General features: G+C 39.6%; 1 long non-coding RNA gene across 1 annotated transcript in view; it reads right to left on the reverse strand.

The window, feature by feature from the left end:
• Window positions 1-23,295, reverse strand: part of LOC121025630 (uncharacterized) — a 314,895-nt gene that overhangs the window by 238,956 nt on the left and 52,644 nt on the right. Inside the window, exon 2 of the long non-coding RNA XR_005788111.1 lies at window positions 12,675-12,729. This is a non-coding gene — a long non-coding RNA (uncharacterized LOC121025630). The remainder of the gene's footprint in view (window positions 1-12,674; window positions 12,730-23,295) is intronic.

The following is a 23,295-nucleotide window of genomic DNA, read 5'->3' on the forward strand; positions in this document are numbered from 1 at the left end:
TTCTAATCCTTGTTGCTGGGTCTGCTTCTGAGAGAACCCAGCCTAATATACCACATATTGGCTTCCATTTCAAAATTTACATGTGATTTTCTGCACACAGAACATGAGTTATCATCCCTGCAGATCTAGGTCCAAAAGTGAGTCCTTTTATTTACTTTTGTGACGTCAGATCAAGCTTTTTAACCCCTCCAAGTTTCGATTTGCTTGTGTGAAAAATGAGAAGTGTAGGAGAGTAGAGGAAGATGGCGGTGTAGGAGGATGCTGGGCTCACCTCATCCTGCTGATCGCTTAGATTCCACCCGCATCTGCCTAAATAATCCAGACAACCACCAGAGAACTAGCAGAACGGACTCTCCGGAGCCAAGTGTACACAAGAGGCCCACAGAAGAGGGTAGGAAGGGCGGAGAGGCTATGAGCGCTCCACAGGCTGGCAGGAGGCAGTCGGGGCGGTGAGGGGCAGCCCACCTGTCAAGGCAGAGCCACTGAGTGTGGCTTGCAAAAGCAGGGGGGGCCGGACTGCTTGAATTCTGAAAGCCAGCAGGATTTAACATCTGGAATGTTATAAGTCAACAGCTTTGCTTGGAGAGCTGGAGGGTGAGAAGACCCTGGGAGGTAGAGGTGTTGAGCCCTGGAAGACAGAGCTCAGCTTGGGGGGAACAACGGCACTGGCCATCGCCATCGCCATCTCCCTCTCCCATCCCCTAGCCGAAATCCCAAAGGGAACCAGTTCCCATCAGGGAACTTGCTTGCACTGCACAAACACACAACGCTGTGCTTCTGTGGATCCATCCCTCTGATGGGTCTGCCTGCCTCCTGGTCGCTGCAGGGCCCCTCCTGCAGGGGACCACTGATGGCAAAGTGAGCTAAGCCTGCCCCTCCCACCCTGGTGCACCTTGCAGATCCACCCCGGCTAATACACCCTTGGCCAGATCCCATCGAAGCAGCACCACAAGACTGGCAGTGTGCAAGCAGCCAAGACAGAGGCCACAACACTCCACAGTGAGACTGCCCCTGGGAGAGAGGAAGATAAGGTACACACCAGTCTGACCGTGGCCCCAGCAGTGGGGTGGGGGCAGACATCTGGTCTGACTGCGGCCCTGCCCACCAATGCAAGTTACTCCCGACAGCACAGGGGAAGTGCCCTGCAGTTCCATGCCACCCCAGGGACTATCTAAAATGACAAAATGGAAGAATTATCCTCAAAAGAAACTCCAGGAAGTAGCGACAGCTAACGAACTGATCGAAAACGATTTAAGCAATATAACGGAACAAGGATTTAGAAAAATAGTCATAAAATTAATCACTGGGCTTGAAAAAAGTATACAGGACAGCAGAGAATCTATTGCTGGGACTACGAAATAGTCATGAGGAGCTAAAAAATGCTATAAATGAGGTGCAAAATAAAATGGAGGCGACCACAGCTCAGATTGAAGAGGCAGAGGAGAGAATAGGTGAATTAGAAGATAAAATTATGGAAAAAGAGGAAGCTGAGACAAAGAGAAAAAAATCCAGGAGTATGAGGGGAGAATTAGAGAACTAAGTGATGCAATCAAACGGAACAATATCCGTATAATAGGAATTCCAGAAGAGGAAGAGAGAGAGAAAGGGGCTGAAGGTGTACTTGAACAAATCATAGCTGAGAACTTCCTGATCTGGGGAAGGAAAAAGGCATTGAAATCCAAGAGGCACAGAGAACTCCCTTCAGACGTACCTTGAATCGATCTTCTGCAGGACATATCATAGTGAAACTGGCAAAATACAAGGGTAAAGAAAATTCTGAAAGCAGCTAGGGACAAACAGGCTCTAACTTACAAAGGGAGACCCATAAGACTAGTGGCAGACCTATCTACTGAAGCCTGGCAGGCCAGAAAGGAATGGCAAGAAATCTTCAATGTGATGAACAGAAAAAAATATGCAGCCGAGAATCCTTTATCCAGCAAGTCTGTCATTCAGAATAGAAGGAGAGATAAAGGTCTTCCTAAACAAACAAAAACTGAAGGAATTCATCACCACTAAACCGGCCCTACAAGAGATCCTAAGGGGGATTCTGTGAGTGAAATGTTGCAAGGACCACAAATTACCAGAGACATCACTACAAGCATGAAACCTACAGACATCACAATGACTCTAAACCCATATCTTTCCATAATAACACGGAATGTAAATGGACGAAATGCTCCAACCAAGAGACATAGAGTATCAGAATGGATAAAAAAAACAAGACCCATCTATTTGCTGTCTACAAGAGACTCATTTTAGACCTGAGGACACCTTCAGATTGAAAGTGAGGGGATGGGGAACTATCTATCGTGCTACTGGAAGTCAAAAGAAAGCTGGAGTAGCCATACTTAGATTGGACAAACTAGACTTTAAATTAAAGGCTGTAACAAGAGATGAAGAAGGGCATTATATAATACTCACAGGGTCTATCCATCAGGAAGAGCTAACAATTATACATGTCTATGCACTGAATATGGGAGCCCCCAAATATATAAAACAATTCATCACAAAGATAAGCAACCTTATTGATAAGAATGTGGTAACTGCAGGGGACTTTAATACCCCACTTACAACAATGGATAGATTGACTAGACACAGGATCAATAAAGAAACAAGGGCCCTGAGTGATACATTGGATCAGATGGACTTGACAGATATATTTAGAACTCTGCATCCCAAAGCAACAGAATATACTTTCTTCTCGAGTAGTGCACATGGAACATTCTCCAAGATAGATCACGTACTGGGTCACACAACAGCCCTTCCTAAGTATAAAGGATTGAGATCATACCATGCATACTTTCAGACTACAATGCTATGAAGCTTGAAATCAACCACAGGAAAAAGTCTGGAAAACCTCCAAAAGCATGGAGGTTAAAGAACACGCTACTAAAGAATGAATGGGTCAACCAGGCAATTAGAGAAGAAATTAAAAAATATATGGAAACAAGCGAAAATGAAAATACCACAATCCAAACGCTTTGGGATGCAGCGAAGGCAGTCCTGTGAGGAAAGTACATTGCAATCCAGGCCTATCTCCAGAAACAAGAAAAATCCCAAATACAAAATCTAACAGCACACCTAAAGGAAGTAGAAGCAGAAGAGCAAAGACACACCCTAAACCCAGCAGAAGAAGGGAAATAATACAGATGAGAGCAGAAATAAACAATATAGAATCTAAAAAAACTGTAGAGCTGATCGATGAAACCAAGAGTTGTTTTTTTGAAAAAATAAACAAAATTGACAAACCTCTAGCCAGGCTTCTCAAAAAGAAAAGGGAGATGACCCAAATAGAGAAAATCATGAATGAAAATGGAATTATTACAACTGATTCCCTCAGAAATACAAGCAATTATCAGGGAATACTATGAAAAATTATATGCCAACAAACTGGACAACCTGGAAGAAATGGCCAAATTCCTAAGCACCCACACACTTCCAAAACCCAAACAGGAAGAAATAGAAAGCTTGAACAGACCCATAACCAGCAAAGAAATTGCATCAGTTATCAAAAATCTCCCAACAAATAAGAGTCCAGGACCAGATGGCTTCCCAGGGGAGTGCTACCAGACGTTTAAAGCAGAGATAATACCTATCCTTCTCAAGCTATTCCAAAAAATAGAAAGGGAAGGAAAACTTCCAGACTCATTCTATGAAGCCAGCATTACTTTGATTCCTGAACCTGACAGAGACCCAGCAAAAAAAAAGAGAACTACAGGCCAATATCCCTGAAAAATATGGATGCAAAAATTCTCAAAGAGATACTAGCAAATCGAATTCAACAGCATATAGAAAGAATTATACACCATGATCAAGCTGGATTCATTCCTGGGCTGCAGGGCTGGTTCAACATTTGCAAATCAACAATGTGATACATCACATTAATAAAAAGAAAAGATAAGAACCATATGATCCTGTCAATCGATGCAGAAAAATCATTTCACAAAATTTAGCATCGTTTCTTAATAAAAACCGTCGGAAAAGTCGGGATAGAAGGAACATACTCAAACATCCTCAAAGCCATTTATGAAAAGCCCACAGCTAATATCATCCTCACTGGGGAAAAACTGAGAGCTTTCTCCCTGAGATCAGGAACACGACAGGGATGTCCACTCTCACCACTGTTGATAAACATAGTGTTGGAAGTGCTAGCATCAGCAATCGGAAAACCAAAGGAAATCAAAGGAATCAAAATTGGCTATGATGAAGTCAAGCTTTTATTTTTTGCAGATGACATGAGATTATACATGGAAAACCCGATAGACTCCACCAAGAGTCTGCTAGAACTGATACATGAATTCTGCAAAGTTACAGGATACAAAATCAATGTACAGAAATCAGTTGCATTCTTATACACTAATAATGAAGCAACAGAAAGACAAATAAAGAAACTGATCTCATTCACAATTTCACCAAGAAGCATAAAGTACCAAGGAATAAACCTAACCAAAGATGTAAAAGATCTGTATGCTGAAAACTATAGAAAGCTTATGAAGGAAATTGAAGAAGATATAAAGAAATGGAAAAACATTCCATGCTCATGGATTGGAAGAATAAACATTGTCAAAATGTCAATACTACGCAAAGCTATCTACACATTCAATGCAATCCCAATCAAAATTGCACCAGCATTCTTCTTGAAGCTAGAACAAGCAATCTTAAAATCTGTATGGAACCACAAAAGACCCCAAATAGCCAAAGTAATTTTGAAGAAGACCAAAGCTGGAGGCATCACAATCCCAGACTTTAGTCTCTACTACAAAGTTGTAATCATCAATGGGGCGCCTGGGTGGCGCAGTCGGTTAAGCGTCCGACTTCAGCCAGGTCACGATCTCGCGGTCCGTGAGTTCGAGCCCCGCGTCGGGCTCTGGGCTGATGGCTCAGAGCCTGGAGCCTGTTTCCGATTCTGTGTCTCCCTCTCTCTCTGCCCCTCCCCTGTTCATGCTCTGTCTCTCTCTGTCCCAAAAATAAATAAACGTTGAAAAAAAAATAAAAAAAAAACAAAAAAAAAACAAAGTTGTAATCATCAAGACAGCATGGTATTGGCACAAAAACAGACACATAGACCAATGGAATAGAATAGAAACCTCAGAATTAGACCCACAAAAGTATGGCCAACTAATCTTTGACAAAACAGGAACGAATATCCAATGAAAAAAGACAGTCTCTTTAACAAATAGTGCTGGGAGAACTGTACAGCAACATGCAGAAGGATGAAACTAGCACACTCTCTTACACCATTCACAAAAATAAACTCAAAATGGATAAAGGACCAGAATGTGAGACAGGAAACCATCAAAACCCTAGAGAAGAAAGCAGGAAAAAACCTCTCTGACCTCAGCCACAGCAATTTCTTACTTGACACATCCCCAAAGGCAAGGGAATTAAAAGGAAAAATGAACTACTGGGACCTCATGAAGATAAAAAGCTTCTGCACAGCAAAGGAAACAATCAACAAAACTAAAGGGCAACCAACGGAATGGGAAAAGATATTTGCCAGTGACATATCGGACAAAGGGTTAGTATCCAAAATCTATAAAGAACTCACCAAACTCCACACCCGAAAAACAAATAACCCAGTGAAGAAATGAGCAGAAAACATGAATAGACACTTCTCCAAAGAAGACATCCAGATGGCCAACAGGTATATGAAAAGATGCTCAACGTCGCCCCTCATCAGGGAAATACAAATCAAAACCACACTGAGATGTCACCTCATGCCAGTCAGAGTGGCTCAAATGAACAAATCAGGAGACTATAGATACTGGCGAGGATGTGGAGAAACGGGAACCCTCTTGCACTGTTGGTGGGAATGCAAACTGGTGCAGCCGCTCTGGAAAACAGTATGGAGGTTCCTCAAAAAATTAAAAATAGATCTACCTTATGACCCAGCAATAGCACTGCTAGGAATTTACCCAATGGATACAGGAGTGCTGATGCATAGGGGCACTTGTACCGCAATGTTTATAGCAGCACTTTCAACAATAGCCAAATGATGGAAAGAGCCTAAATGTCCATCAACTGATGAATGGATCAAGAAATTGTGATTTATATACACAATGGAGTACTACGTGGCAATGAGAAAGAATGAAATATGGCCTTGTGTAGCAATGTGGATGGAACTGGAGAGTGTATGCTAAGTGAAATAAGTCATACTGAGAAGGACAGATACCATATGTTGTCACTCTGATGTGGATCCTGAGAGATTTAACAGAAGACCATGGGGGAGGGGAAGGAAAAAAAAAGGTTAGAGAGAGAGGGAGCCAAAACATAAGAGACTCTTAAAAATGGAGAACAAACTTAGGGTTGATGGGGGGTGGGAGGAAGGGGAGGGTGGGTGATGGGTATTGAGGAGGGCACCTGTTGGGACGAGCACTAGGTGTTGTATGGAAGCCAATCTGACAATAAATTTCAAATTAAAAAAAAAAAAAAGAAAAACGAGGATGGTAAGAATACCTAGTTATTGGAGTGATGTGACAATTGAATATGAATATGCAGGTGAAGAGCCTGGCACAGTGTCTATCACATAGTAAGTCTTAGCTTTCAAATAAATATTGTCAATCACTGACTATTATTGTCCTTACTTCCTCTCCTAATTCACATATGAGAGCTCTTATGTTGGCTGCCGAAGTTGTCTCCTAAGGCTTCTATGGAAATCAGAGGGAAAGAATGACTTGTAGCCTTTTCATTCCCATGGTAGAATATAATTTCCTCAGGAGCATTAAGCTTAATTTTTTAAAAAAATGCTATTTGAGCAGGAAGAAATGGAGACACACACACATGCACACACACAGACACACACACAATGCCAAGTAAAGTGATATGTCCCGGGTGGTCTCTGAACATGATAGGTGTGTAAATGGGAGCTAGAACAGTGAACAAAGCAGCATCTGAGTTGTTATTTTTAGAAGCTGGAGAAATGCTGCGGAAGAAGAGGGGAAATATGTAGCATTTTAGGTAACACATTTCCAAGTAGCTCTGAAAGGAAGTCTTATATTTAAGGGAGTTGTTAACAATTGGGATTGAATGCCTAAAATAGAAATAAGAACACTTAAGCAACTTGGGAGAATTTTGTTGGGTCTGCTGTAGAATATTAGGTTTGGAGAAGCTGTATGCAGGAATAGGTAATATACATGGAAAGTAACATAGCATTGTTCTTAAATTCATGTTTGATTTTAAGACTCTTACTAATGATTTTTCTCCATCCTATTGATTGAACTGTATCTCTCCCTACATGACACTACCATCCCTCCTTGCTTATCTCTTCTTTATATTCCCTTTAATAAAATAGTACTTTCAACTTCAGTGCTTTTGCTTATGTTGCTTTCCTACTTGAGCATGACTTTCTACTTACTTTCCTCTCACAGACGTTCTATCTTTCTTCATATTTTTTCTACTACTAGAATCCCCAGAAACTCTTTACTTTGACTTATGGGGCTAGAAAGACAAATTGGGTCCATGTCATGAAGGGCTGTGGATGCTTTTGTCTTCACAGCCTACAGAAATTGAAGCCATTGGAAGTCTTTCAGGAGGACAGTCACATTACCTCCTGTGTCTTGGGAAGATATTAATAACAGTGGCATCAATGTGAATGACAGCTTCAGAGAGGAAGAAACTGGCACAAGATTAGGAGGCTACTGTGATAGCTTAGGCATGAGGAGATCAGAATATAAACTAGGCAAAGAGTAGAGCCAAAAGGGCAGAAGGGATGACTTTGAGAGACCTCTGGAGTACTAATTTGAGAGAACCTGATGAACAATGGGATGTGAGGAATGGGAAGAAGAGAGGGTAAGTGTTATCACGGGGGGCCCTGAGATGTCCACAGATTATGGATGGCAGTAATGAAAAGCAAGAAGTGGGGGTAAAAGAGGTAATAATTTTATTTGGACGTGTGCTGCTTTGCTATTTATCTGCAGCTATCCTAGTGTACAACCAGTGATGTGAGTCTGGACTCCAAGACAAGGACAGAGGAAGTGATGTAGATTTGGTAGCCTTATCCCCAGACATGGCAATGAAATTGTTGGGAAAGAGAGTGAGTGAGAGAGGAAAAGGTGCTGGGAAAAATCAATAGGAAAACCCAACATTTAAAAGGCTGCAAATGAGAGTGAGAAGCACTCTGAGAGGTCAAAGGAGAATTGCAATGTATAGACTGAAATGTAGACAAGAGGTGTTTCAAAAGGAAGGAGCTGCTGAACAGGATGAAAACTGCAAAACCATCATGTGAGATGAGAACCAACTGGGGAAAGCCTACTCGATGTGACATGTCAGTTACCAATAAGAGATGGTGGGTAGCGGTTGGTGTAGAAATTAGACTGCAGGAGGCTAAAGAGGGAATGATATGGGAGAAGGGGAGAGGGTAGAGCTAAACAATCTATCAGAGGGCTTTGACAGTGAAGGGTCATAGCTGAACCCAAGCTAGAAACAAACCAGGATCGTTTCTATGTGTAGAACCAGCTTCTCTGTTGACCTCTGCTAAGTGCTGATTTGGTCCTTTTGTCTAAATCTTTCAACATCAAGAGAGAGGCTGGGTTGTGGCAAAATAGGATCAAGAACTCCCAGGGCATAAGTCCTGCTAGGTACTGTTACAATGAATTATTTAAAAAGTAGAACAAGAGCTTCCAAAGGTGTCTTATACATACATTGTATGTATAACGTATACATTATACATTCCTTTTGTTCCTTATCACACACGGGAAGAAAATATAATCATGCCTTAAATGCTCAACTGTGTAAGCAGGGATATAATTTGCATACAGAGCCCAGGTAATACTATTGGGAAAATTGTACCTGAAGTCTTAATGAGGAAATTTAAACAGATGTGATGGAAGAATTAAAACTAATGTTAGCCTTTGCAGCCACTCAGTTGCAGGCATAGCAATTTCTTCTTTTATAAATGTGAGGAGAATTTAATGACTAAATTAAAAAGAACAGGCAGGTCAGGTGTTGGGGTAGTGGTAAAGTCCTTGACTCTACAAAAGCTATTGATGAGAGTAGAAAAGCATACATTTCTTCAGATAAATTGCATTCTAGAGGAAATATTGGTTTTCCAATTAATTTGAACAAAAGTTTTAGAGTGCCTGTGATGTCACCATGCTCTCAGTACCGGGGGTATAAAGAAAAATGAGGTATAGTCTCTTTCCTAAAATGGATAGATCCCTGTCATAGATGCCTAGCTCCTAATCAAGTCATATATAATTTCTAAAAAGTATTGGGATAAACCATAGTAAAATATTGTTTTAAAAAATTGCACCTGGACAATGATCATCAATGGCTAGCATAGCAAAAAGAGCAGCAACAGGTATATGCCTCCTAATGAAAGTATAAAATACCATCTGTGCTGTTTCCTTGTCAAAATATCAAACCAGAATCATATTAAGCCTCTAGATTTAACTACCAGTTAATAGGGGACAGAGAAACACACTAAACCATACCGGTAATAAGGATGCAAATAGCAAAATCGAGACTATCAAAACTCTTACAAGTAACATGCATTTTTCAACAACAAAAGTGTATTGAAAAATGTGTGTGTTTGTGTGTGTGTGTGTGTGTGTGTGTGTGTGTGTGTGTATGGGAGGGTAGGGTGTCTGTGTGTGTGGGTCTGTGTGAAAGAGGGAGAGAGAAGGAGAAAGAGGAAAAGAGAAAGAATTAGAAGCTAGAGACTGAGACTTAAAAGACATATCTATTGTTAAAAAGAAATGGAGGCCAGCCTTGAAAATTCCCTGGAAGGACAAAACCAGTTTATTCATACAAACAAAGCTTACTTTAGCTTACTTTGCAAGGTGAACTTCACCCAGGTCATTTCTCGCTTATGCCTTTGGAAACCATAACCAAAAGTTAAACTATTTCCCTACTTGATATGAGGTAACCACCGACCAGTTCCCTGTCATTTAAGAAAATTCTAAAATCATAACCAATCACTGCAAATAATAAACAGTCTGCTTTCTCACTATATAAGCTGCTTTAAAACAATATACCCCTGAGCCTCATTCCGTGGTCTGGTTTGAGTGCTCCCAGTTTACAAACTGTCTTTTTGGTGTGCGCACAATAAACTTTTACTAATTACTACTTCAGTGATTTACTGCTTTTACTTTTGTTATTTTGTAACTTTTGGCATGACTAATTGCAAAGTATGGACCTTATTTCGACACTAAGAAAAATTGTAAAAAATATGGGATCAGGGGGAATTTGAATACTTATTGGATATTTCATCATATTAAAGAATAATTATTAATTTCTTAGTGGGAATAATGACATTATAGTTATATTTTAGAAAAAGAGTCCTTGCTTAGAGTCACCTGCTGAAATACTTAAGGATGAAATGATATGATGTCTAGGATTTGTTTTAAAATAATCTAAAAGGAGGGGGGAAGTAGAGAAGGGTATATAAAAAACACATGAGTTGATAACTTTTTAAACTGGGTTATGGGTACATGGGGGTACTTTTTAACTTCTGTTTGTTTAAACATTTCCATAATAAAAAGTTTTTAAAGGTTAGCAAAAAAATAGGTCTAGCATCATTCAAGATGATTAAGTATTAAATTTAGACCTTTTCTCCAATCAGTGTACTAGTTATAGAGCTACTATGTGGCAGGTAGAAGGCACTTTTGTTCACATGGGAAGGGAAGGATGACAAATTTAGCTACGTTTCCCATGGCTTGAATTGAGACATCACTGGCATCCTTTTATCTGTTTTTCCTTTCATCTTGAAGATGTTACTTCAGATGGTGATGTGAATTTTGGCATTGAGTGGGCTGAGAGCAGTGTTACTGTATGGCAAAACAAACTCAGAAACTGGGAGTATGGGGAAAAGACAGGATGTTCTGCCTTCCCATTACCCAGACCTTTTCTCTTGCTCCATTTTCCTGGGAGTCCATTAGATGCTTTAAATACAGTGAGAAGGGACACTCCATCCACTTAATCTTGGGCTGAAAATGTTGACTAAGTAGAATGAAATGATGATAATTGCAATGACGATCATTTATTAAGTGATTTCCTACATGCTACAATGCACTAAGTATTCTACGGGTATAGCCTAGTTCATTCTTCACAAAACTCTTTAAATTAGATATTATTACAGTTATTGTTTTCAGCTTACACACTTGGAGAAGAAAAGTGTTGTGTGCAGGGCCATAGTGCTAGTGGCAGAGCCAGGTTTCTAACTCCAAAACTTTTGCTCTTTACTATAACACTGTATGCCTCTTATACTTTCCTTTCTATAACTTAGAAGTTCTGATGAGGACAACCCAGCAGACTTAGAAGGTCACAATTGCTCTCATTTTCCTGCTTTATATTATTTGCAAGTTTTTCAAATGCTATTTCAGTAGGGACCCTGACTCTTTGAACAGAAGCCTCCAGAAGCTATGTATGGTGCCTAGCCATTAGGCACACGTACCTTGCCCTTTGGATATGAATTTTCCAAGCTTATCCTTTGCCCAGCCTGGGGCTCGCTGCTCAGGAGAAACCTACAAGTTGGTGGTATGCTCACAGTTGTCTGGGCTTTGGAAATCTGGTTGTATCTAACTGGGTAGAGAATTAACAATGAACACTGGGTACTTCTGTTGTGGAAAACTGTCCCCCATCATCTGCATTTAGTCTGGGATACATTTTTTAAAAAGTTTATCAGAGAGAGAGAGAGAGAGAGAGAGAGAGAGAGAGAGAGAGAGAGAATCTTAAGCAGGTTCCATGCTTTAGCCATGATTTGGCCAGTGAGAGCCAATTCACAGGTAAAGTTCCCTCCCTTCCTTCAGAACTGTTCCTTAGGAAAGTACGAATTGCCATCTTCTATTTGAGTCTTTATAAAGTCTGAATAGTTCAGTTTGAATGATAAAGTGCTATTTGAAGAGGACCATTAAAACAATCCAAATCAATATTAATTTGGAAAATTTATACAGGTCTCTTTACAGATTGAATAAAATGAAAGTAAAGATATATAACACAGATTTAGCAATTATAACTGTGGTCATGACTCCATTGCAATCATCTGAGACAGTAGTAAATAAATCTTTTAGTCATCACTGTGTAGAGCAATATATTAAGATGCTCTATCGATGATAAGACCCAGGGGATCAATATAATTTTTAAAAAGTATACAAACGGGTGCTTTAATTTGGGATAAATTTCCAACAACCTTGTAATATATGAAACTAAAAGATGCTGTATGTCAACAGCCCAGAATGAACTGAAGTTGATGGTGTAAAAAATAACCAGAGTGACAATGAGGACACTGAGGCTTAGCTATATAAGCCTGTCCAAGATAAATAATTTCCTGACCCATGAGCTCGGGAAAAAAAAGCACTATTTTAACAATACATTACTTTATTTAATTTGTGATATTATATGTGTGTATGAAATTATAAAAGTACGGTATTATAAGTAGACATCTGATTACTCAATCTATGGTGCTACAAGTTTATTACTCAGATAGGCTCCAATTTGTGGGGGGCAGAATTTTCTCTTTGGAAAACTAAGGGCTTGCTTTACATTTGGGCATATGAAGTAAGCAAATTCTTGGTATGTTAAGGGGAAAATTAAAAGGAACACATTAGACTAGTTGAGATGAGCAGTTATTCAAGGCCTGAGTTTCCCAGAAAAACAAAAACAGCATAGTATGAAGTTAAGAGCATTGACTATAGAGCCAGGCTTGCTCAGATTGCATTCTCTGCTTTGCCACTTACCAGATCCATGAGGTTGGGTATGTTACTCAACTTCTTTATGCCTCAGTTTCCTCACCTGTAAAATAATAATAATAATAATAATAATGTTTATTTCATATGCCATTGTAAAGGGCTTAGGCCTGGTACATTGTGAGAACTTATGTGTTAGATAGATTGGTAGATATATTGATAGATAAATTCTGTCTTTCCTTGATACAATTTGCCTTACCCAGGAAGAATTTGTGCTTCAGCTACCTGTCTCTGTGTTAAAGGAGATATATGTTTATTTGTTGGCTTATTTGTTTATTTGCTTTAGGAGAACTAAAGTAACTTCTTTTGCAATGGAGAAGATTGCAGATGTGCATGTGGCTGATGACTTCATGAAAGATGGGGCATTGGGGATAAGGAGAGGGAATTGTGGTTCTGGAGTCAGACTCGAGCCCCCACAGTTCTAGGGTGCTGTCTTTAAAGGAAGAGATTTCTCAGCCACCTGGAGGCTGTGTCTCAAATCCCTTTTAGCCTCTGTTCAAGCCACGCTTTCCTTTATCAGTGTGTTGTCAAAGGTTGTCCTGTGCAAAATAGTGAAAGCTGGCAAAAATGGGGGGTGGCTAGAACACTCATATGCTGCTGGTGGGAGGGTCAAATGGTACAACTACCTTTTAAACTTGTCTGGTAGTATCTGCTAAAGCTGAGCACATGCCTATTTTATAAGCTAGCAATCCCACCCAAGGGTATATTACTAACAGAAATGTATACATGTATTCACCAAAGTCATGAACATGAATGTTCATGACAATACCACTCATTATACCCAGATGCCCATGAATTGGGAAGCGGATAAATGCATTTTGTAATATTCATACAACAGAATACTACATAGTGATATGAATGAACTACGACGCTGCACAACAGTATCTGTAATGAACATAATGTTGAGGAGGAGCTAAGATGGCAGAACAGCATGGAGGTTTTCTGTGTGTCTTGCATCCATGAAATACAGCTGGACCAACACTAAACCATCCTGAACACCTAGAAAACTGATCTGGGGATTAACACAACAATCTGCACAACCTGAACCACAGAATTAAGCAGGTACGCAGCACAGAGAGGTGAACTGGGGGAGAGAGAAGCTGTGGAGGGCAAGGAGCCGCTTTTGTGTGTGGAGAGGGGACCGAGATGGGGGGGGAGAATACTGGAAAAGCACCCCCCCAAAAGCAGCTGGAGAGAAAGCGGAAAAATGGAAACAGCCGCAGGGACTGAACTAAAAAGGGAGAAAGGAGAGAGTTTAAATTCCATTAAGACTATAAATGGAGGGAGCACAGAGGCTGAAACTCTGCAGTTCAATACCTAGCAGTGCTCTGGTGGGAAGGACAAATCCCCAGGAGCAGAGTGGAGTCCAGGGGTCTTCAGGCCACACGGGGAGAGGCGGTTCCCCTGCTGGGAGGACATCTGGTAGAGGCTGTGTGGGTCCCACAAAGGCAAGGCCCAGAGGACCCAGGAGAACAACCACATTCGCTGGTGCTGGAACAAGGTCATTAAGGGTGAAGCCTGGTGCCAGATGTGTGCTGTGATTTTCTATAATCCCTGAAATGCTGCTGCTACACTGTCTCGTGAATTTTTCCTGGGGCAGGACGACGGCACCTGGCCACAGTATCTGGGCATCAGCAACAGCATGGTCCCGCAAACATTCCTGGGTGTGGCTGGCACATGGCCATTGCTCAGTGAGACCCTCCTGCAGAGGGGCAGAACCAGTCAAAGCCACAGTCCCTCAGAAGGAAAGAGTCTGGAAGAACAGCTGCATCTGAGACAAGACTCAGGAGGGAGGTGCTGCCTGGGGCTTGGTCACAGACTGTGTAAAAGGGAGCAGATGGAAGCTGAAGACAAAGGACGGTGCATGACTGCTGATCTGGGAAAACAGAGTTCTGATATTAGAGACTGGGTAGCTGGATGACACCATTTTCACTGCTCCCGCGTATGTTCGTAGGCACCTACAAGCGCCACAACAATCCACCCCAGTAAGCTAGCAGCACCATCTAGTAGAGAATGGAGCTGTTACACTAAGCCCCACCCAACTGGGCCAACCTCACTCTTCAGGAACACAAGTCTCTCCGCCTGCTTAGTTTATGGACTATAAAGAGCTTCAGAGTTTGACTTCTAGGGTAAAATGAAGTAATTTCAGCTGTATTTCAGTCTTTCATTCATCCATTTATTCAATTTATTTTCTTTTTTTCTTTTTTCTTTTTTCATTTCTTTTCTTTTTCTTTTCTTTTTCTTGAATACAAAAAGAGAAAAAAATTCATTTTTATTTTCAATTTTTATTAAAAATATTTTATTTTTTCTACTATAATTTATACTTTTGTGTAAATTTTTTTCAAATTCTATTTTACTTCCATCATTTCATTTTAGTCTACTTCATTGTATTAATCTTTTCAAATTTTCAAATGATTTCCTTTTTTTCTTCTTTCCCCTTTTTTCTCTTATCTATCAATCTACTTTCAACACCCAGACCAAAACATACCTAGTATCTACCATCATTTATTCGATTTACTTTGTGTGTGTTTGTTTTTAATTTTGTAATTTTTATTTTTTTACCTCATTAATTCCTTTTCTCCTTTCAAAATGATGAAATAAAGGAATTCACTCCAAAAGAAAGAGCACTAAGAAACAACAGCCAGGGACTTAACCAACACAGATACAAGCAAGATGTCTGAACCAGAATTTAGAATCATGATAATAAGAATAATAGCTGGAGTCGAAAAGAGATTAGAATCCCTTTCTTCAGAAATAAAAGAAGTAAAAGCTAGTCAGGATGAAATAAAAATGTTATAACTGAGCTGCGATCTCCAATGGATGCTACGGTGGCAAGGATGGATGAAGCAGAATGGAGAATCAACGATATAGAGGATAAACTTATGGAGAATAATGAAGCAGAAAAAAAAGGGGGAGATGAAGGTAAAAGAGCATGATTTAAGAATTAGAGAAATCAGTGACTCATTAAAAAGGAACAACATCAGAATAATAGGGGTCCCAGAAGAGGAAGAGAGAGGAATAGGGGTAGAAGGGTTTTGTGAGAAAGTCATAGCATAAAACTATCCTAACCTGGGGAAACACACAGACATCAAAATCTGGGAGGCACTGAGGACTCCCATAAGATTCAACAAAAACTGACCATCAACAAGGCATATCATAGTCAAATTCGCAAAATACTCAGGCAAGGAGAGAGTCATGAAAGCGGCAAGGGAAAAAAGTCCTTAACCTACAAGGGAAGACAGATCAGGTTTGCAGCAGACCTATCCACAGAAACTTGGCAGGCCAGAAAGGAATGGCAGGATATAGCCAATGTGCTGAATCAGAAAAATATGCAGCCAAGAATTTCTTTATCCAGCAAGGCTGTCATTCAAAATAGATGGAGAGATAAAACGTTTCCCAGACAAACAAAAATTAAAGGAGTTTGTGACCACTAAAACAGACCTGCAAGAAATTTTAAGGGGGACTTTCTGAGGGGAGAAAAGGTGAAAAAACAAACAAACAAATAAATAAAGACTAAAGCAACAAAGACTAGAAAGGACCAGAGAACACCACCAGAAACTGCAACTCTACAAGCAACATAATGGCAATAAATTCATAGCTCTCAGTACTCACTCTAAATGTCAATGGACTCAATGCTCCAATCAAAAGATATTGGGTAACAGAATGGATAAGAAAACAAGATCCACCTATATGCTGTTTAGAAGAGACCCACCTTAGACCTAAAGACACCTTCAGATTGAAAGTAAGGGGATGGAGAACCATCTGTCATGCAAATGGTCAACAAAAGAAAGTCGGAGCCATACTTATATCAGACAATCTAGACGTTAAAATGAAGACTGTATCAAGAGATGAAGAAGGGCATTATATCATAAATAAGGGGTCTATCCACCAAGAAGACCTTACAATTGTAAACATTTATGCACCAAATGTGAGAGCACCCAAATATATAAATCAATTAATCAAAAAACATAAAGAAACTCATTGATGGTAATACCATAATAGTAGGGGACTTCAACACCCCACTCACAGCAGTGGACAGATCATCTAATCAAAAACCAACAAGGAAAAATGGCTTTGAATGAATGACACACTGGGCCAGATGGACTTAACAGATATATTCAGAACATTTCATCCTAAAGCAGCAGAATATACATTCTTCTCCAGTGCACATGGAACGTTCTCCAGAATAGACCACATACTGGGACACAAATCAGCCCTCAACAAGTACAAAAAGATCAAGATCATACCGTGCATATTTTCAGACCACATTGCTATGAAACTCGAAATCAACCACAAGAAAAAATTTGGAAAGGTAACAAATACTTGGAGACTAAAGAACATCCTACTAAAGAATGAAGGGGCTAACCAAGAAGTTAAAGAGGAAATCAAAACGTTCATGGAAGCAATGAAAATGAGAACACCTCAACCCCAAACCTCTGGGATGCAGGAAAGGCGGTATTAAGAGGAAAGTATATAGCAATCCAGGCCTTCCTAAAGAAGGAAGAAAACGATCTCAGATACTCAACCTAACCTTATGCCTTAAAGAGCTGGAAAAAGAACAGCAAAACCCAAGCCAACAGAAGACAGGAAATAATAAATATTAGAGCATAAATTAATGATATCAAAACCAAAAAAATAGTAGAACAGATCAATGAAACAAGAAGCTGGTTCTTTGAGAGAATTAACAAAATTGATAAACCACTAGCCACTTTGATTGAAAAGAAAAAGGAAAGGACCCAAATAAATAAAATCAAGAATGAAAGAGGAGAGATCACAACCAACACAGCAGAAATATAAACAATAATAAGAGAATATTATGAGCAATTATATGCCAATAAAATGGGCAATCTGGAAGAAATGGACAAATTCCTAGAAACTTATATACTACCAAAACTGAAACAGGAAGAAATAGAAAATTTGAACAGACCCGTAACCAGTAAAGAAATCAAATTCATAATAAAAAATCTTCCAAAAAACAAGCGTCCGGGGCCAGATGGCTTTCCAGGGGAATTCTACCAAACATTTAAGGAAGACTTAACACCTATTCTCTTGAAGGTGTCCCAAAAAAATAGAAATGGATGGAAAACTTCCAAACTCTTTCTATGAAGCCAACATTACCTTGATTCTCAAACCAGACAGAGACTCCACTAAAAAGGAGAACTATAGACCAATATCCCTGATGAACATGGATGCAAAAATCCTCAACAAGATATTAGCCAACCGGATCCAATAACACATTAAAAAAATTATTCACCACGACCAAGTGGGATTTATACCTGGGATGCAGGGCTGGTTCAATATCCACAAAATAATCAGTGTGATTCATCACATCAATAAAAGAAAGGACAAGAACGATATGATCCTCTCAATAGATGCAGAGAAAGCATTTGACAAAATACAGCATCCTTTCTTGATAAAAACCCTCAAGAAAGTAGGGATAGAAGGAGCATACCTCGAGATCATAAAAGCCATATATGAACGAACCAGTGTTAATAACATCCTCAATGGGGAAAAACTGAGAGCTTTCCCCCTAAGGTCAGGAACAAGACAGGGATGTCCACTCTCACTACTGTTATTCAAGACAGTATTGGAAGTCTTAGCCTCTGCAATCAGACAATACAAAGAAATAAATGACATCCAAATCAGGCAGCAGGACATCAAACTTTCACTCTTCTCAGGTGACATGATACTCTATATGGAAAACCCAAAAGATTCCACCAAAAAGCTGCTAGAACTGATTCATGAATTCAGCAAAGTTGCAGGATATAAAATCAATGCACAGAAATTGGTTGCATTCTTATACACCACCAATGAAGCAACAGAAAAAGAAATCAAGGAATTGATCCCATTTACAATTGCACCAAAACCCATAAAATGTCTAGGAATAAATCTAACCAAAGACGTGAAAAACCTATATAGTGAAAACTATAGAATGCTTATGAAAGAAATTGAAGAAGACACAAAGAAATGGAAAAAGATTCCATGCTCCTGGATAGGAAGAACAAATATTGTTAAAATGTCAGTACTACCCAAAGCAATCTACCCATTAAATGTAATCCCTATCAAAGTAACACCAGCATTCTTCAAAGAGCTAGAACAAAAAATCCTAAAATTTGTATGGAACTGGAAAAGATCCCAAATAGCCAAAGCAATCTTGAAAAAGAAAACCAAAGCAGGAGGCATCACAATCCTGGACTTGAAGGTAAGTCAGTATGGTACTGGTACAAAAACAGACACTCAGATCAATGGAACAGAATAGAAAACTCAGAAATGGACCCACAAACGTATGGGCAACTAATCTTTGACATAGCAGGAAAGAACATCCAATGGAATAAAGACAGTCTCTTCAGCAAGTGGTGCTGGGAAAACTGGACAGCGACATGCAGAAGAATGAACCTGGACCACTTTCTTATACCATACACAAAAATAAACTCAAAATGGATGAAAGACCTCAATGTAAGACAGGAAGCCATCAAAATCCTTGACGAGGAAGCAGGCAAAAACCTCTTTGATCTTGGCCATCGCAACTTCTTACTCAACATGTCTCCAGAGGCAAGGGAAATGAAAAGAAACATGAACTATTGGGACTTCATCAAAATAAAAAGTTTCTGTACAGTGAAGGAAATAATCAGCAAAACTAAAAGGCAACCGACAGAATGGGAGAAGATATTTGCAAATGACATATCAGATAAAGGGTTAGTATCCAAAATCTATAAATAACTTTTAAACTCAACACCCAAAAAACAAATAATCCAGTGAAGAAATGGGCAAAAGACATGAATAGACACTTCTCCAAAGAAGACATCCAGATGGCCAACAGACACAGGAAAAAATGCTCAAAATCACTCATCATCAGGGCAATACAAATCAAAACCACAATGAGATACCACCTTACACATGTCAGAATGGCAAACATTAACAACTCAGGCAATAACAGTTATTGGCGAGGATGCATAGAAAGAGGATCTCTTTTGTACTGCTGCTGGGAATGCAAGCTGGTGCAGCCACTCTGGAAAACAGTATGGAGGTTTCTCAAAAAATTAAAAATAGGACTACTCTACGACCCAGCAATCGCACTAGTAGGTCTGTATCCAAGGGATACAGATATGCTGTTTTGAAGGGACACATGAACCCCCATGTTTATAGCAGCACTATCAACAATAGCCAAAGTATGGAAAGAGCCCAAATGTATCAATGGATGAATGGATAAAGAAGATGTGGTATATATACACAATGGAGTATTACTCAGCAATAAAAAAGAATGAAATTTTGCCATTTGCAACTACGTGGATAGTACTAGAGGGTATTATGCTAAGCGAAATTAGTCAGTCAGAGAAAGTTAAATATTGTATGACTTCACTCATATGAGGACTTTAAAACACAGAATAGATGGTCATAAGGGAAGAGAGTCAAAAATAATATATAAACCGGGAGGGGGACAAAACATAAGAGACTCTTAAATATGGAGAACAAACAGGGTTCCTGGAGGGGTTGTGGGAGGGGAGATGGGCTAAATGGGTAGGGGGCATTAAGGAATCTACTCCTGAAATTGTTGTTGCACTATATGCTAATTTGGATATAAATTAAAAAAATAAAATTAATTTTAAAAAAGAACATAATGTTGAACAAAAGAAGCCAGACACAACAGAATACATACTTCATGATTCCATTTACATAAAGTATAAAAACAAGTGAATGAATCTATGGTGCTATGAGTCAGGGTAAAGGTTACCCTCCAAGGAGACTAGTGACTGAAAAGGAACAAAAGCAGGAGCTTCCAGAATGCTGGTAATGTTCTTGTCTTTGACCTGGGTATTGGTTTCCTGTGTATGTTCAGTTTATGAAAATTCTTGGAGCAGTATGTGCATTTTTCTGTACATTTATGAGCCTTCAACAAATGTTTTAAAGAGGGGACACAGGTAACTTTTGACATTCTGCCAAGTGGGCATTGAGCATATGGAGTAATTAATGCTGCCAAAATCTAAGCCTTATATTCTACTTTTGTAAATGGTTTTGATTTTATGTGTTTATGCCTTGTTTCCCTAATTAAATTTTAAGCTCTTTGATGGGGATGACTGTGTCTTGTTTTTCTTTGTATTCCTGCAGTGGGAGAACAGTGTGCATGCTCATTAAATATTCGTTCATTTATCACGAGGAACAGCAGTCTTGCCTATCTACCTTATGGAAGGGTATGGTTTTCATGTCCAATTGTAGCAGACTCTTTTAATAATTTTGTTAATTTAAGACAGTCTTGGAATAGGGTGGCTATTTTGAGCTCTTAACCTTGTGTTTTAGATGATCTGATGTGCCAAATGCTTTGACTAAATTCTCCTGAGGTAAAGTGCCAACTTTGGAATAGATTTTCTGAGAAGCCAACTTTGAGCGCTGTCAGAATGGAGTGGCCGACTGCCAGCTGGGGGTGAGAGAACCTGCTCTGAACTTTGGTTGACTACCTTGTTAACTTACTGTGCCATGGATGAATTCTGTCTGGTTCTCCAGGGCTTGGAGAGAAGGAAAGACAGAGAGAGAAAAGGGGAAGCCTATTTGGGGATTAAGTCACATTGGGAAATGGTGCTGGCTAAAGACACTGTTGGTGAAATGAGTCAGCATGTCAGCTCAGCCAGAGGACAAAGTCTCCACAAGTTAGCTATAGCTGGAGAGAAAATTTACATTAAACTGAGACCAAGCACTCATCCTCCGCCTTCAAGTAAAAACAGCCCTTGGTGGAAAAATTTTATACCCTAAACAATGCACATGAAGTTTTACTTGTTAAACTGTGGGGACCTGTAGGTAGGAATTAAAAAAAAAATCATTATTTTCTTTTTTTCCTCCCAGATTTTGCTCTGGAAAGAAAAGGATTGGTTCTTTTTACATGTAGAAAAATCTTTCCAGACCCTGGGTTACTAAATATTTATGCTGAAAAAAAATGCAGACAAACACAGATTTTTCTGACATCTGTAATTCTTTTGACTGATTCCAATTTGAGATGCTAATGTGATTCTCTAGTATAATATTTCTCCACTTGGAATGCAGAGCTAACTCTGCCTGCTTTTGTACTCAACCTGTAGGAGCAGCAGAAGGAAAAAAGAATGGTGTCTTGAGTGATTCTAGAATTCTGCATTGATTTCTTGGTTTTAACTGACATTACTTTTGGGACCATGGAGCTTCTCTCACAATTTACCATTCTTTTTCTCTATCTTGAAAACACACACACAAACACACACACACACACACACACACACACACACACACTCATTGAAGGCAGAATTAGCTTCATCAAAAATTCAGTTAAAGTTAGACTTCCTTTGCTGGGAACTGGGATAAATTTGTAGAGTGCCAAAATCTTGAACGAACTTCTAGGAGTCTGGAAAGTGCTGGAAACCATTAGAGAAGGCAGAGGAACCCTGAAAGTGTAGTTAGAGGTAATCTGCAAGTGCGTGCAGTTAACTGACACTCTGCCTTCTCATTTCCTTCCCATTCTTCCACACCCAGAAGTGCAAACTTGACAGTTGTTAGGCCAAGGCCACAATGTTGACTAAAGGTAACTGTTCCTCCATTCAGAAAAAGGAAACCAGCTGATTTTGAAACCCTTGTAAACTCACATTAATTTATTCATTTTAGGTAAAGTAGGAGAGACTTTGATTCTTGACTCTTTGTGAAACTTCCAAAGCTTATCAGACTTGTGCCCTAATGTATACCTTTGGATTTTGTTTTTAGTCACAACCATATATTTAAGGAGGTATAATTTTGAAAGCCATCTTTCAGGATAGCCTGTTGTCACCTCTGCAATCCCAAATGCTAATGAATGAGACAGTTGTGTGTTCCGATGAAGAGTTATTGAATACTTATAAAGCATGGTATGAATAAAGTGAGAGCATGACAAATTCACCATTTCAGACAGTTTAGGGCTCTGAATATTCAGCAGTTAGTAATGAACTTCTGGTTTTGTGGGTTTCATAGTAGGTGAAACTGCACTGAGGTGCAGTGTGGGGACACAAGTTTCCTAAAATTATCAGGGTAAGGAATTGGAAGCAACAAGATAGCTAGTGCAGTTTACACAGAGGCCTGTATGGAACAGTCCAGAGTCTACTGGTGTCATGTTTGCCTTCACCTCCCTACCCCATGATATCAGAAGGAAACCAGCCCCAAGTTCCCTTGCATGCTGTCACTGTTTTCATTTCCTGCCAGGCCTCTTTTCTACAGCCCCCTCTCTTCTTTCTCCTCAGGCCTTGTCTCTTCTCAAACTCACCCACATCCTCCTAATAGAGTATTCAAGCATGTAGCAGCTTCAGAATCATTTAGATAGCTTCGTGATCTAGTTTCCTTGATTATGAAATCAGGTGCCACAGAAATGGTTCCCAAAATAACTACCAGATTAGATGGGGTTTCCAGCTACCTTTAAGATTTAGATGAGATTGACACCCATTCCCTGCCCTGAGGATTTCCAAAGCAAGCTACCCCCACGGTCCTAGGGGTTTCAGGATTGCTCTGGACCAGTGAATGCCCTGTATCTCGGATTCTTCCTTTTTCTGAATGAGAATGTTTATTATTGTAATACTGTCTCGTTCCACCTATTATGGTATTAATTCCTAAGAACAGGGATCAGCAAACT

This window comes from Herpailurus yagouaroundi, unplaced genomic scaffold (assembly GCF_014898765.1).
Source record: "Herpailurus yagouaroundi ecotype Mexico unplaced genomic scaffold, PumYag 67690, whole genome shotgun sequence".
Classification (NCBI taxonomy): domain Eukaryota; kingdom Metazoa; phylum Chordata; class Mammalia; order Carnivora; family Felidae; genus Herpailurus; species Herpailurus yagouaroundi.